The following is a 14,615-nucleotide window of genomic DNA, read 5'->3' as shown; positions in this document are numbered from 1 at the left end:
CTTTATTTGGAGTGGAAGCAGAGAGATAACACCAGATGCCAATTGTAGATCCTCTCACACCTGTGGTCACTGCAGCATCTGACTCCACTTTGTCCAAAAGGGATCTATTCCATTCAATTACACATGATCTAGATTAGACTGACAACAAGATACTGCACGGGACATAGCAGAGTTGGTGAAGTTGAGTGGTGATGAGTTTGCTATTTGGATGAATAAAGCAAGTAAAAAGTGTGTTAGATAAAAATTCATTTCAATTCGCTAATCGGGCTAATATGAATCAGGTGAATCGAGTTCTGCTTTTGGAAACTGGGTTAAGAAGGGGTGCACCGTTCCTGGAGGTACTGCAATACCAGGTCAATGCGTGGAGTGGACAGAGCAAGCTCTTTTTCCATCTCCCTGTTCTAAAAATCCATTTAATATATGGTCCCCAGATAGGGGACGTATCAGATATTAAACTGATAAGAACAGATACTACACTTGATCTTAGCCAAAAGGCCGAGAAGCGATAACCAGAATTGGTTTGGGCCTCGAGTGGCACCCTGGCCTATGCCGGACACATCTTAGGGAGAGAGAGCGAGAGGGAGACAAACCCACGCCTACACAAGACATTTTGTCACCCAAGCCAACCCTTGAAAAGGCTGCTTTGCAGAGCAAAAACAAGAAGAATGGTGCGTTTTGCAGCCGCCGCCCACTGCAATGAATCTGAATAACTCCTCCTTTAGGGCGCAAGCAACTCCCCTCCCCCTTGCAGTCTTTCCAATTCACGATACAAAAAGACGGACAGGACAGGTTGCCTGACTTTCCGTCACTGCCACCCTTTGCCATCCTTACCCGTAGAAAGCCCTTTCATCATCCCCAAACCCTAATCTTTTCCCTTTCCTTCCCAGCCCCCAAACCCTGCCCTCTGTACCTTTCTCACCACCCGCTTCCCTTCTCCTGTCATCCCCCTACCACCCGGGAAAAAAAGAGATTGCCCCCTCCTTCCACTAGCCCACCCTCCCACCCAAAGAACAACTTCTTCTGCGCAGCTTGTTTTCTAGGCAGCAGCGCTATTGTGATGTCATCGGGGGGCATTGTGACAAGCCGCCAGTGTTCCGTCTCTTCATGTTGTGCACTGTTCAAACCGAAAATACATCAACAGGCAGGCTACAGAAAAGCTTACTAACAAAGGTTAGAGAGGGGCTTTCTCAGAGGGCTTTTTACAGTTTGTCTATTCCCAATTAGCCGGTTTAGTATACTTAATGAAAGTACTAATTCTTTCATAGGCCGCCCATTCTTAGTATTTGACGTTCAGGTAACAACAGGTAACTTTATTTGGAGTGAAAGCAGAGAGATAACACCAGATGCCAATTGTAGATCCTCTCACACCTGTGGTCACTGCAGCATCTGACTCCACTTTGTCCAAAAGGGATCTATTCCATTCAATTACACATGATCTAGATTAGACTGACAACAAGATACTGCACGGGACATAGCAGAGTTGGTGAAGTTGAGTGGTGATGAGTTTGCTATTTGGATGAATAAAGCAAGTAAAAAGTGTGTTAGATAAAAATTCATTTCAATTCGCTAATCGGGCTAATATGAATCAGGTGAATCGAGTTCTGCTTTTGGAAACTGGGTTAAGAAGGGGTGCACCGTTCCTGGAGGTACTGCAATACCAGGTCAATGCGTGGAGTGGACAGAGCAAGCTCTTTTTCCATCTCCCTGTTCTAAAAATCCATTTAATATATGGTCCCCAGATAGGGGACGTATCAGATATTAAACTGATAAGAACAGATTTTTGATTTAATGAAGCTTTCCAAAGCACCACAAAAAATGCATGACCGAAGTCACACCAAAAACAGTGCAAAGGCTAGGATTCGTGTGGACCCCACCGTGAGGAGAGGGTCCCCAAAAATCAACCCCGTCCCTCCGAGCCAGAAGGCCACAGCAAGGGTCAGGGATCTTCGGTGCTCCCCCAAGCCGAAGCCTGGTTGAGCCTTGTCGTTGCTCCCAGCGTCCACCCAGGCATCTTACCCAAGTGGAGTAGAGAGCTACTAGTTGTTGGTTTCGCAGCCGAAACTGCCCGGACCGTCAACCGGTGTTGGTTTCTCAGCCCAAGGCTAACCGGACCTCCAACCGGGTGTTGGTTTCTCAGCCGAAGCTGACCCAGACCTCCAACCGGGTGTTGGTTTCTCAGCCGAAGCTGACCCGGACCTCCAACCGGGTGTTAGTTTCTCAGCCCAAAGCTGACCAGACCTCCGACCGGGATTATAAAAATTTCCCTTCCTAGCCAGAAGGCCGGGATAGGGTAATATGCTCAAAAAGTATGAAAAGGCAAGGTACGGTGTGCTACAGAGCCCAAGGCTTGCCGGGGTCCCAAGCCAGCAAGCTCAGACTCACTCCAGGGTCGTCAGTCCTGGGGCACGTTGTACCATAGCCCCCCACCCTTACTCAGTCTAATAGCCTCGATCCTGGTAGGGCCATGTTTTCCACTAGATGAATATACTATCCACCCAGAGTACTAGCAAGCGCAACCTTCCAGTGTGCATTGTATCATTGTACTAAGGTGGCCTGGAGCTTAAACCACCTCTTCGAACAACACTACACTTGATCTTAGCCAAAAGGCCGAGAAGCGATAACCAGAATTGGTTTGGGCCTCGAGTGGCACCCTGGCCTATGCCGGACACATCTTAGGGAGAGAGAGCGAGAGGGAGACAAACCCACGCCTACACAAGACATTTTGTCACCCAAGCCAACCCTTGAAAAGGCTGCTTTGCAGAGCAAAAACAAGAAGAATGGTGCGTTTTGCAGCCGCCGCCCACTGCAATGAATCTGAATAACTCCTCCTTTAGGGCGCAAGCAACTCCCCTCCCCCTTGCAGTCTTTCCAATTCACGATACAAAAAGACGGACAGGACAGGTTGCCTGACTTTCCGTCACTGCCACCCTTTGCCATCCTTACCCGTAGAAAGCCCTTTCATCATCCCCAAACCCTAATCTTTTCCCTTTCCTTCCCAGCCCCCAAACCCTGCCCTCTGTACCTTTCTCACCACCCGCTTCCCTTCTCCTGTCATCCCCCTACCACCCGGGAAAAAAAGAGATTGCCCCCTCCTTCCACTAGCCCACCCTCCCACCCAAAGAACAACTTCTTCTGCGCGGCTTGTTTTCTAGGCAGCAGCGCTATTGTGATGTCATCGGGGGGCATTGTGACAAGCCGCCAGTGTTCCGTCTCTTCATGTTGTGCACTGTTCAAACCGAAAATACATCAACAGGCAGGCTACAGAAAAGCTTACTAACAAAGGTTAGAGAGGGGCTTTCTCAGAGGGCTTTTTACAGTTTGTCTATTCCCAATTAGCCGGTTTAGTATACTTAATGAAAGTACTAATTCTTTCATAGGCCGCCCATTCTTAGTATTTGACGTTCAGGTAACAACAGGTAACTTTATTTGGAGTGGAAGCAGAGAGATAACACCAGATGCCAATTGTAGATCCTCTCACACCTGTGGTCACTGCAGCATCTGACTCCACTTTGTCCAAAAGGGATCTATTCCATTCAATTACACATGATCTAGATTAGACTGACAACAAGATACTGCACGGGACATAGCAGAGTTGGTGAAGTTGAGTGGTGATGAGTTTGCTATTTGGATGAATAAAGCAAGTAAAAAGTGTGTTAGATAAAAATTCATTTCAATTCGCTAATCGGGCTAATATGAATCAGGTGAATCGAGTTCTGCTTTTGGAAACTGGGTTAAGAAGGGGTGCACCGTTCCTGGAGGTACTGCAATACCAGGTCAATGCGTGGAGTGGACAGAGCAAGCTCTTTTTCCATCTCCCTGTTCTAAAAATCCATTTAATATATGGTCCCCAGATAGGGGACGTATCAGATATTAAACTGATAAGAACAGATACTACACTTGATCTTAGCCAAAAGGCCGAGAAGCGATAACCAGAATTGGTTTGGGCCTCGAGTGGCACCCTGGCCTATGCCGGACACATCTTAGGGAGAGAGAGCGAGAGGGAGACAAACCCACGCCTACACAAGACATTTTGTCACCCAAGCCAACCCTTGAAAAGGCTGCTTTGCAGAGCAAAAACAAGAAGAATGGTGCGTTTTGCAGCCGCCGCCCACTGCAATGAATCTGAATAACTCCTCCTTTAGGGCGCAAGCAACTCCCCTCCCCCTTGCAGTCTTTCCAACTCACGATACAAAAAGACGGACAGGACAGGTTGCCTGACTTTCCGTCACTGCCACCCTTTGCCATCCTTACCCGTAGAAAGCCCTTTCATCATCCCCAAACCCTAATCTTTTCCCTTTCCTTCCCAGCCCCCAAACCCTGCCCTCTGTACCTTTCTCACCACCCGCTTCCCTTCTCCTGTCATCCCCCTACCACCCGGGAAAAAAAGAGATTGCCCCCTCCTTCCACTAGCCCACCCTCCCACCCAAAGAACAACTTCTTCTGCGCAGCTTGTTTTCTAGGCAGCAGCGCTATTGTGATGTCATCGGGGGGCATTGTGACAAGCCGCCAGTGTTCCGTCTCTTCATGTTGTGCACTGTTCAAACCGAAAATACATCAACAGGCAGGCTACAGAAAAGCTTACTAACAAAGGTTAGAGAGGGGCTTTCTCAGAGGGCTTTTTACAGTTTGTCTATTCCCAATTAGCCGGTTTAGTATACTTAATGAAAGTACTAATTCTTTCATAGGCCGCCCATTCTTAGTATTTGACGTTCAGGTAACAACAGGTAACTTTATTTGGAGTGGAAGCAGAGAGATAACACCAGATGCCAATTGTAGATCCTCTCACACCTGTGGTCACTGCAGCATCTGACTCCACTTTGTCCAAAAGGGATCTATTCCATTCAATTACACATGATCTAGATTAGACTGACAACAAGATACTGCACGGGACATAGCAGAGTTGGTGAAGTTGAGTGGTGATGAGTTTGCTATTTGGATGAATAAAGCAAGTAAAAAGTGTGTTAGATAAAAATTCATTTCAATTCGCTAATCGGGCTAATATGAATCAGGTGAATCGAGTTCTGCTTTTGGAAACTGGGTTAAGAAGGGGTGCACCGTTCCTGGAGGTACTGCAATACCAGGTCAATGCGTGGAGTGGACAGAGCAAGCTCTTTTTCCATCTCCCTGTTCTAAAAATCCATTTAATATATGGTCCCCAGATAGGGGACGTATCAGATATTAAACTGATAAGAACAGATACTACACTTGATCTTAGCCAAAAGGCCGAGAAGCGATAACCAGAATTGGTTTGGGCCTCGAGTGGCACCCTGGCCTATGCCGGACACATCTTAGGGAGAGAGAGCGAGAGGGAGACAAACCCACGCCTACACAAGACATTTTGTCACCCAAGCCAACCCTTGAAAAGGCTGCTTTGCAGAGCAAAAACAAGAAGAATGGTGCGTTTTGCAGCCGCCGCCCACTGCAATGAATCTGAATAACTCCTCCTTTAGGGCGCAAGCAACTCCCCTCCCCCTTGCAGTCTTTCCAATTCACGATACAAAAAGACGGACAGGATAGGTTGCCTGACTTTCCGTCACTGCCACCCTTTGCCATCCTTACCCGTAGAAAGCCCTTTCATCATCCCCAAACCCTAATCTTTTCCCTTTTCTTCCCAGCCCCCAAACCCTGCCCTCTGTACCTTTCTCACCACCCGCTTCCCTTCTCCTGTCATCCCCCTACCACCCGGGAAAAAAAGAGATTGCCCCCTCCTTCCACTAGCCCACCCTCCCACCCAAAGAACAACTTCTTCTGCGCAGCTTGTTTTCTAGGCAGCAGCGCTATTGTGATGTCATCGGGGGGCATTGTGACAAGCCGCCAGTGTTCCGTCTCTTCATGTTGTGCACTGTTCAAACCGAAAATACATCAACAGGCAGGCTACAGAAAAGCTTACTAACAAAGGTTAGAGAGGGGCTTTCTCAGAGGGCTTTTTACAGTTTGTCTATTCCCAATTAGCCGGTTTAGTATACTTAATGAAAGTACTAATTCTTTCATAGGCCGCCCATTCTTAGTATTTGACGTTCAGGTAACAACAGGTAACTTTATTTGGAGTGGAAGCAGAGAGATAACACCAGATGCCAATTGTAGATCCTCTCACACCTGTGGTCACTGCAGCATCTGACTCCACTTTGTCCAAAAGGGATCTATTCCATTCAATTACACATGATCTAGATTAGACTGACAACAAGATACTGCACGGGACATAGCAGAGTTGGTGAAGTTGAGTGGTGATGAGTTTGCTATTTGGATGAATAAAGCAAGTAAAAAGTGTGTTAGATAAAAATTCATTTCAATTCGCTAATCGGGCTAATATGAATCAGGTGAATCGAGTTCTGCTTTTGGAAACTGGGTTAAGAAGGGGTGCACCGTTCCTGGAGGTACTGCAATACCAGGTCAATGCGTGGAGTGGACAGAGCAAGCTCTTTTTCCATCTCCCTGTTCTAAAAATCCATTTAATATATGGTCCCCAGATAGGGGACGTATCAGATATTAAACTGATAAGAACAGATACTACACTTGATCTTAGCCAAAAGGCCGAGAAGCGATAACCAGAATTGGTTTGGGCCTCGAGTGGCACCCTGGCCTATGCCGGACACATCTTAGGGAGAGAGAGCGAGAGGGAGACAAACCCACGCCTACACAAGACATTTTGTCACCCAAGCCAACCCTTGAAAAGGCTGCTTTGCAGAGCAAAAACAAGAAGAATGGTGCGTTTTGCAGCCGCCGCCCACTGCAATGAATCTGAATAACTCCTCCTTTAGGGCGCAAGCAACTCCCCTCCCCCTTGCAGTCTTTCCAATTCACGATACAAAAAGACGGACAGGACAGGTTGCCTGACTTTCCGTCACTGCCACCCTTTGCCATCCTTACCCGTAGAAAGCCCTTTCATCATCCCCAAACCCTAATCTTTTCCCTTTCCTTCCCAGCCCCCAAACCCTGCCCTCTGTACCTTTCTCACCACCCGCTTCCCTTCTCCTGTCATCCCCCTACCACCCGGGAAAAAAAGAGATTGCCCCCTCCTTCCACTAGCCCACCCTCCCACCCAAAGAACAACTTCTTCTGCGCAGCTTGTTTTCTAGGCAGCAGCGCTATTGTGATGTCATCGGGGGGCATTGTGACAAGCCGCCAGTGTTCCGTCTCTTCATGTTGTGCACTGTTCAAACCGAAAATACATCAACAGGCAGGCTACAGAAAAGCTTACTAACAAAGGTTAGAGAGGGGCTTTCTCAGAGGGCTTTTTACAGTTTGTCTATTCCCAATTAGCCGGTTTAGTATACTTAATGAAAGTACTAATTCTTTCATAGGCCGCCCATTCTTAGTATTTGACGTTCAGGTAACAACAGGTAACTTTATTTGGAGTGGAAGCAGAGAGATAACACCAGATGCCAATTGTAGATCCTCTCACACCTGTGGTCACTGCAGCATCTGACTCCACTTTGTCCAAAAGGGATCTATTCCATTCAATTACACATGATCTAGATTAGACTGACAACAAGATACTGCACGGGACATAGCAGAGTTGGTGAAGTTGAGTGGTGATGAGTTTGCTATTTGGATGAATAAAGCAAGTAAAAAGTGTGTTAGATAAAAATTCATTTCAATTCGCTAATCGGGCTAATATGAATCAGGTGAATCGAGTTCTGCTTTTGGAAACTGGGTTAAGAAGGGGTGCACCGTTCCTGGAGGTACTGCAATACCAGGTCAATGCGTGGAGTGGACAGAGCAAGCTCTTTTTCCATCTCCCTGTTCTAAAAATCCATTTAATATATGGTCCCCAGATAGGGGACGTATCAGATATTAAACTGATAAGAACAGATACTACACTTGATCTTAGCCAAAAGGCCGAGAAGCGATAACCAGAATTGGTTTGGGCCTCGAGTGGCACCCTGGCCTATGCCGGACACATCTTAGGGAGAGAGAGCGAGAGGGAGACAAACCCACGCCTACACAAGACATTTTGTCACCCAAGCCAACCCTTGAAAAGGCTGCTTTGCAGAGCAAAAACAAGAAGAATGGTGCGTTTTGCAGCCGCCGCCCACTGCAATGAATCTGAATAACTCCTCCTTTAGGGCGCAAGCAACTCCCCTCCCCCTTGCAGTCTTTCCAATTCACGATACAAAAAGACGGACAGGACAGGTTGCCTGACTTTCCGTCACTGCCACCCTTTGCCATCCTTACCCGTAGAAAGCCCTTTCATCATCCCCAAACCCTAATCTTTTCCCTTTCCTTCCCAGCCCCCAAACCCTGCCCTCTGTACCTTTCTCACCACCCGCTTCCCTTCTCCTGTCATCCCCCTACCACCCGGGAAAAAAAGAGATTGCCCCCTCCTTCCACTAGCCCACCCTCCCACCCAAAGAACAACTTCTTCTGCGCAGCTTGTTTTCTAGGCAGCAGCGCTATTGTGATGTCATCGGGGGGCATTGTGACAAGCCGCCAGTGTTCCGTCTCTTCATGTTGTGCACTGTTCAAACCGAAAATACATCAACAGGCAGGCTACAGAAAAGCTTACTAACAAAGGTTAGAGAGGGGCTTTCTCAGAGGGCTTTTTACAGTTTGTCTATTCCCAATTAGCCGGTTTAGTATACTTAATGAAAGTACTAATTCTTTCATAGGCCGCCCATTCTTAGTATTTGACGTTCAGGTAACAACAGGTAACTTTATTTGGAGTGGAAGCAGAGAGATAACACCAGATGCCAATTGTAGATCCTCTCACACCTGTGGTCACTGCAGCATCTGACTCCACTTTGTCCAAAAGGGATCTATTCCATTCAATTACACATGATCTAGATTAGACTGACAACAAGATACTGCACGGGACATAGCAGAGTTGGTGAAGTTGAGTGGTGATGAGTTTGCTATTTGGATGAATAAAGCAAGTAAAAAGTGTGTTAGATAAAAATTCATTTCAATTCGCTAATCGGGCTAATATGAATCAGGTGAATCGAGTTCTGCTTTTGGAAACTGGGTTAAGAAGGGGTGCACCGTTCCTGGAGGTACTGCAATACCAGGTCAATGCGTGGAGTGGACAGAGCAAGCTCTTTTTCCATCTCCCTGTTCTAAAAATCCATTTAATATATGGTCCCCAGATAGGGGACGTATCAGATATTAAACTGATAAGAACAGATACTACACTTGATCTTAGCCAAAAGGCCGAGAAGCGATAACCAGAATTGGTTTGGGCCTCGAGTGGCACCCTGGCCTATGCCGGACACATCTTAGGGAGAGAGAGCGAGAGGGAGACAAACCCACGCCTACACAAGACATTTTGTCACCCAAGCCAACCCTTGAAAAGGCTGCTTTGCAGAGCAAAAACAAGAAGAATGGTGCGTTTTGCAGCCGCCGCCCACTGCAATGAATCTGAATAACTCCTCCTTTAGGGCGCAAGCAACTCCCCTCCCCCTTGCAGTCTTTCCAATTCACGATACAAAAAGACGGACAGGACAGGTTGCCTGACTTTCCGTCACTGCCACCCTTTGCCATCCTTACCCGTAGAAAGCCCTTTCATCATCCCCAAACCCTAATCTTTTCCCTTTCCTTCCCAGCCCCCAAACCCTGCCCTCTGTACCTTTCTCACCACCCGCTTCCCTTCTCCTGTCATCCCCCTACCACCCGGGAAAAAAAGAGATTGCCCCCTCCTTCCACTAGCCCACCCTCCCACCCAAAGAACAACTTCTTCTGCGCAGCTTGTTTTCTAGGCAGCAGCGCTATTGTGATGTCATCGGGGGGCATTGTGACAAGCCGCCAGTGTTCCGTCTCTTCATGTTGTGCACTGTTCAAACCGAAAATACATCAACAGGCAGGCTACAGAAAAGCTTACTAACAAAGGTTAGAGAGGGGCTTTCTCAGAGGGCTTTTTACAGTTTGTCTATTCCCAATTAGCCGGTTTAGTATACTTAATGAAAGTACTAATTCTTTCATAGGCCGCCCATTCTTAGTATTTGACGTTCAGGTAACAACAGGTAACTTTATTTGGAGTGGAAGCAGAGAGATAACACCAGATGCCAATTGTAGATCCTCTCACACCTGTGGTCACTGCAGCATCTGACTCCACTTTGTCCAAAAGGGATCTATTCCATTCAATTACACATGATCTAGATTAGACTGACAACAAGATACTGCACGGGACATAGCAGAGTTGGTGAAGTTGAGTGGTGATGAGTTTGCTATTTGGATGAATAAAGCAAGTAAAAAGTGTGTTAGATAAAAATTCATTTCAATTCGCTAATCGGGCTAATATGAATCAGGTGAATCGAGTTCTGCTTTTGGAAACTGGGTTAAGAAGGGGTGCACCGTTCCTGGAGGTACTGCAATACCAGGTCAATGCGTGGAGTGGACAGAGCAAGCTCTTTTTCCATCTCCCTGTTCTAAAAATCCATTTAATATATGGTCCCCAGATAGGGGACGTATCAGATATTAAACTGATAAGAACAGATACTACACTTGATCTTAGCCAAAAGGCCGAGAAGCGATAACCAGAATTGGTTTGGGCCTCGAGTGGCACCCTGGCCTATGCCGGACACATCTTAGGGAGAGAGAGCGAGAGGGAGACAAACCCACGCCTACACAAGACATTTTGTCACCCAAGCCAACCCTTGAAAAGGCTGCTTTGCAGAGCAAAAACAAGAAGAATGGTGCGTTTTGCAGCCGCCGCCCACTGCAATGAATCTGAATAACTCCTCCTTTAGGGCGCAAGCAACTCCCCTCCCCCTTGCAGTCTTTCCAATTCACGATACAAAAAGACGGACAGGACAGGTTGCCTGACTTTCCGTCACTGCCACCCTTTGCCATCCTTACCCGTAGAAAGCCCTTTCATCATCCCCAAACCCTAATCTTTTCCCTTTCCTTCCCAGCCCCCAAACCCTGCCCTCTGTACCTTTCTCACCACCCGCTTCCCTTCTCCTGTCATCCCCCTACCACCCGGGAAAAAAAGAGATTGCCCCCTCCTTCCACTAGCCCACCCTCCCACCCAAAGAACAACTTCTTCTGCGCAGCTTGTTTTCTAGGCAGCAGCGCTATTGTGATGTCATCGGGGGGCATTGTGACAAGCCGCCAGTGTTCCGTCTCTTCATGTTGTGCACTGTTCAAACCGAAAATACATCAACAGGCAGGCTACAGAAAAGCTTACTAACAAAGGTTAGAGAGGGGCTTTCTCAGAGGGCTTTTTACAGTTTGTCTATTCCCAATTAGCCGGTTTAGTATACTTAATGAAAGTACTAATTCTTTCATAGGCCGCCCATTCTTAGTATTTGACGTTCAGGTAACAACAGGTAACTTTATTTGGAGTGGAAGCAGAGAGATAACACCAGATGCCAATTGTAGATCCTCTCACACCTGTGGTCACTGCAGCATCTGACTCCACTTTGTCCAAAAGGGATCTATTCCATTCAATTACACATGATCTAGATTAGACTGACAACAAGATACTGCACGGGACATAGCAGAGTTGGTGAAGTTGAGTGGTGATGAGTTTGCTATTTGGATGAATAAAGCAAGTAAAAAGTGTGTTAGATAAAAATTCATTTCAATTCGCTAATCGGGCTAATATGAATCAGGTGAATCGAGTTCTGCTTTTGGAAACTGGGTTAAGAAGGGGTGCACCGTTCCTGGAGGTACTGCAATACCAGGTCAATGCGTGGAGTGGACAGAGCAAGCTCTTTTTCCATCTCCCTGTTCTAAAAATCCATTTAATATATGGTCCCCAGATAGGGGACGTATCAGATATTAAACTGATAAGAACAGATACTACACTTGATCTTAGCCAAAAGGCCGAGAAGCGATAACCAGAATTGGTTTGGGCCTCGAGTGGCACCCTGGCCTATGCCGGACACATCTTAGGGAGAGAGAGCGAGAGGGAGACAAACCCACGCCTACACAAGACATTTTGTCACCCAAGCCAACCCTTGAAAAGGCTGCTTTGCAGAGCAAAAACAAGAAGAATGGTGCGTTTTGCAGCCGCCGCCCACTGCAATGAATCTGAATAACTCCTCCTTTAGGGCGCAAGCAACTCCCCTCCCCCTTGCAGTCTTTCCAATTCACGATACAAAAAGACGGACAGGACAGGTTGCCTGACTTTCCGTCACTGCCACCCTTTGCCATCCTTACCCGTAGAAAGCCCTTTCATCATCCCCAAACCCTAATCTTTTCCCTTTCCTTCCCAGCCCCCAAACCCTGCCCTCTGTACCTTTCTCACCACCCGCTTCCCTTCTCCTGTCATCCCCCTACCACCCGGGAAAAAAAGAGATTGCCCCCTCCTTCCACTAGCCCACCCTCCCACCCAAAGAACAACTTCTTCTGCGCAGCTTGTTTTCTAGGCAGCAGCGCTATTGTGATGTCATCGGGGGGCATTGTGACAAGCCGCCAGTGTTCCGTCTCTTCATGTTGTGCACTGTTCAAACCGAAAATACATCAACAGGCAGGCTACAGAAAAGCTTACTAACAAAGGTTAGAGAGGGGCTTTCTCAGAGGGCTTTTTACAGTTTGTCTATTCCCAATTAGCCGGTTTAGTATACTTAATGAAAGTACTAATTCTTTCATAGGCCGCCCATTCTTAGTATTTGACGTTCAGGTAACAACAGGTAACTTTATTTGGAGTGGAAGCAGAGAGATAACACCAGATGCCAATTGTAGATCCTCTCACACCTGTGGTCACTGCAGCATCTGACTCCACTTTGTCCAAAAGGGATCTATTCCATTCAATTACACATGATCTAGATTAGACTGACAACAAGATACTGCACGGGACATAGCAGAGTTGGTGAAGTTGAGTGGTGATGAGTTTGCTATTTGGATGAATAAAGCAAGTAAAAAGTGTGTTAGATAAAAATTCATTTCAATTCGCTAATCGGGCTAATATGAATCAGGTGAATCGAGTTCTGCTTTTGGAAACTGGGTTAAGAAGGGGTGCACCGTTCCTGGAGGTACTGCAATACCAGGTCAATGCGTGGAGTGGACAGAGCAAGCTCTTTTTCCATCTCCCTGTTCTAAAAATCCATTTAATATATGGTCCCCAGATAGGGGACGTATCAGATATTAAACTGATAAGAACAGATACTACACTTGATCTTAGCCAAAAGGCCGAGAAGCGATAACCAGAATTGGTTTGGGCCTCGAGTGGCACCCTGGCCTATGCCGGACACATCTTAGGGAGAGAGAGCGAGAGGGAGACAAACCCACGCCTACACAAGACATTTTGTCACCCAAGCCAACCCTTGAAAAGGCTGCTTTGCAGAGCAAAAACAAGAAGAATGGTGCGTTTTGCAGCCGCCGCCCACTGCAATGAATCTGAATAACTCCTCCTTTAGGGCGCAAGCAACTCCCCTCCCCCTTGCAGTCTTTCCAATTCACGATACAAAAAGACGGACAGGACAGGTTGCCTGACTTTCCGTCACTGCCACCCTTTGCCATCCTTACCCGTAGAAAGCCCTTTCATCATCCCCAAACCCTAATCTTTTCCCTTTCCTTCCCAGCCCCCAAACACTGCCCTCTGTACCTTTCTCACCACCCGCTTCCCTTCTCCTGTCATCCCCCTACCACCCGGGAAAAAAAGAGATTGCCCCCTCCTTCCACTAGCCCACCCTCCCACCCAAAGAACAACTTCTTCTGCGCAGCTTGTTTTCTAGGCAGCAGCGCTATTGTGATGTCATCGGGGGGCATTGTGACAAGCCGCCAGTGTTCCGTCTCTTCATGTTGTGCACTGTTCAAACCGAAAATACATCAACAGGCAGGCTACAGAAAAGCTTACTAACAAAGGTTAGAGAGGGGCTTTCTCAGAGGGCTTTTTACAGTTTGTCTATTCCCAATTAGCCGGTTTAGTATACTTAATGAAAGTACTAATTCTTTCATAGGCCGCCCATTCTTAGTATTTGACGTTCAGGTAACAACAGGTAACTTTATTTGGAGTGGAAGCAGAGAGATAACACCAGATGCCAATTGTAGATCCTCTCACACCTGTGGTCACTGCAGCATCTGACTCCACTTTGTCCAAAAGGGATCTATTCCATTCAATTACACATGATCTAGATTAGACTGACAACAAGATACTGCACGGGACATAGCAGAGTTGGTGAAGTTGAGTGGTGATGAGTTTGCTATTTGGATGAATAAAGCAAGTAAAAAGTGTGTTAGATAAAAATTCATTTCAATTCGCTAATCGGGCTAATATGAATCAGGTGAATCGAGTTCTGCTTTTGGAAACTGGGTTAAGAAGGGGTGCACCGTTCCTGGAGGTACTGCAATACCAGGTCAATGCGTGGAGTGGACAGAGCAAGCTCTTTTTCCATCTCCCTGTTCTAAAAATCCATTTAATATATGGTCCCCAGATAGGGGACGTATCAGATATTAAACTGATAAGAACAGATTTTGATTTAATGAAGCTTTCCAAAGCACCGCAAAAATGCATGACCGAAGTCACACCAAAAACAGTGCAAAGGCTAGGATTCGTGTGGACCCCTCCGTGAGAAGAGGATCCCCAAAAATCAACCCCGTCCCTCCGAGCCAGAAGGCCACAGCGAGGGTCAGGGATCTTCGGTGCTCCCCCAAGCCGAAGCCTGGTTGAGCCTTGTTGTTGCTCCCAGCGTCCACCGAGGCATCTTACCCAAGTGGAGTAGGGAGCTACTAGT

The 14,615-nt window shown here is 47.0% G+C and overlaps 11 non-coding genes across 11 annotated transcripts; all 11 read right to left on the bottom strand.

Annotated features, from left to right (window-relative positions):
• Positions 1-316: 316 nt before the first annotated feature.
• Positions 317-507, bottom strand: LOC142272431 (U2 spliceosomal RNA). Its single transcript, XR_012737301.1, has one exon. It is a non-coding gene; the product is annotated as a U2 spliceosomal RNA (small nuclear RNA).
• Positions 508-1,624: 1,117 nt separating this feature from the next.
• On the bottom strand, positions 1,625-1,817 carry LOC142272453 (U2 spliceosomal RNA). The gene has a single exon (XR_012737321.1). It is a non-coding gene; the product is annotated as a U2 spliceosomal RNA (small nuclear RNA).
• Positions 1,818-3,736: 1,919 nt separating this feature from the next.
• LOC142272430 (U2 spliceosomal RNA) lies at positions 3,737-3,927 on the bottom strand. The gene has a single exon (XR_012737300.1). It is a non-coding gene; the product is annotated as a U2 spliceosomal RNA (small nuclear RNA).
• Positions 3,928-5,044: 1,117 nt separating this feature from the next.
• On the bottom strand, positions 5,045-5,235 carry LOC142272429 (U2 spliceosomal RNA). The gene has a single exon (XR_012737299.1). It is a non-coding gene; the product is annotated as a U2 spliceosomal RNA (small nuclear RNA).
• A 1,117-nt stretch (positions 5,236-6,352) lies between these two features.
• On the bottom strand, positions 6,353-6,543 carry LOC142272426 (U2 spliceosomal RNA). The gene has a single exon (XR_012737297.1). It is a non-coding gene; the product is annotated as a U2 spliceosomal RNA (small nuclear RNA).
• A 1,117-nt stretch (positions 6,544-7,660) lies between these two features.
• On the bottom strand, positions 7,661-7,851 carry LOC142272425 (U2 spliceosomal RNA). The gene has a single exon (XR_012737296.1). It is a non-coding gene; the product is annotated as a U2 spliceosomal RNA (small nuclear RNA).
• Positions 7,852-8,968: 1,117 nt separating this feature from the next.
• LOC142272424 (U2 spliceosomal RNA) lies at positions 8,969-9,159 on the bottom strand. Its single transcript, XR_012737295.1, has one exon. It is a non-coding gene; the product is annotated as a U2 spliceosomal RNA (small nuclear RNA).
• Positions 9,160-10,276: 1,117 nt separating this feature from the next.
• Positions 10,277-10,467, bottom strand: LOC142272423 (U2 spliceosomal RNA). The gene has a single exon (XR_012737294.1). It is a non-coding gene; the product is annotated as a U2 spliceosomal RNA (small nuclear RNA).
• Positions 10,468-11,584: 1,117 nt separating this feature from the next.
• On the bottom strand, positions 11,585-11,775 carry LOC142272422 (U2 spliceosomal RNA). Its single transcript, XR_012737293.1, has one exon. It is a non-coding gene; the product is annotated as a U2 spliceosomal RNA (small nuclear RNA).
• Positions 11,776-12,892: 1,117 nt separating this feature from the next.
• Positions 12,893-13,083, bottom strand: LOC142272421 (U2 spliceosomal RNA). The gene has a single exon (XR_012737292.1). It is a non-coding gene; the product is annotated as a U2 spliceosomal RNA (small nuclear RNA).
• Positions 13,084-14,200: 1,117 nt separating this feature from the next.
• On the bottom strand, positions 14,201-14,395 carry LOC142272456 (U2 spliceosomal RNA). Its single transcript, XR_012737324.1, has one exon. It is a non-coding gene; the product is annotated as a U2 spliceosomal RNA (small nuclear RNA).
• Positions 14,396-14,615: the final 220 nt, after the last annotated feature.

This window comes from Anomaloglossus baeobatrachus, unplaced genomic scaffold (genome assembly GCF_048569485.1).
Source record: "Anomaloglossus baeobatrachus isolate aAnoBae1 unplaced genomic scaffold, aAnoBae1.hap1 Scaffold_3492, whole genome shotgun sequence".
Classification (NCBI taxonomy): Eukaryota; Metazoa; Chordata; class Amphibia; order Anura; family Aromobatidae; genus Anomaloglossus; species Anomaloglossus baeobatrachus.
The sequence above is the reverse complement of the archived record's forward strand: the minus strand, read 5'-3'. Positions and strand labels throughout refer to the sequence as shown.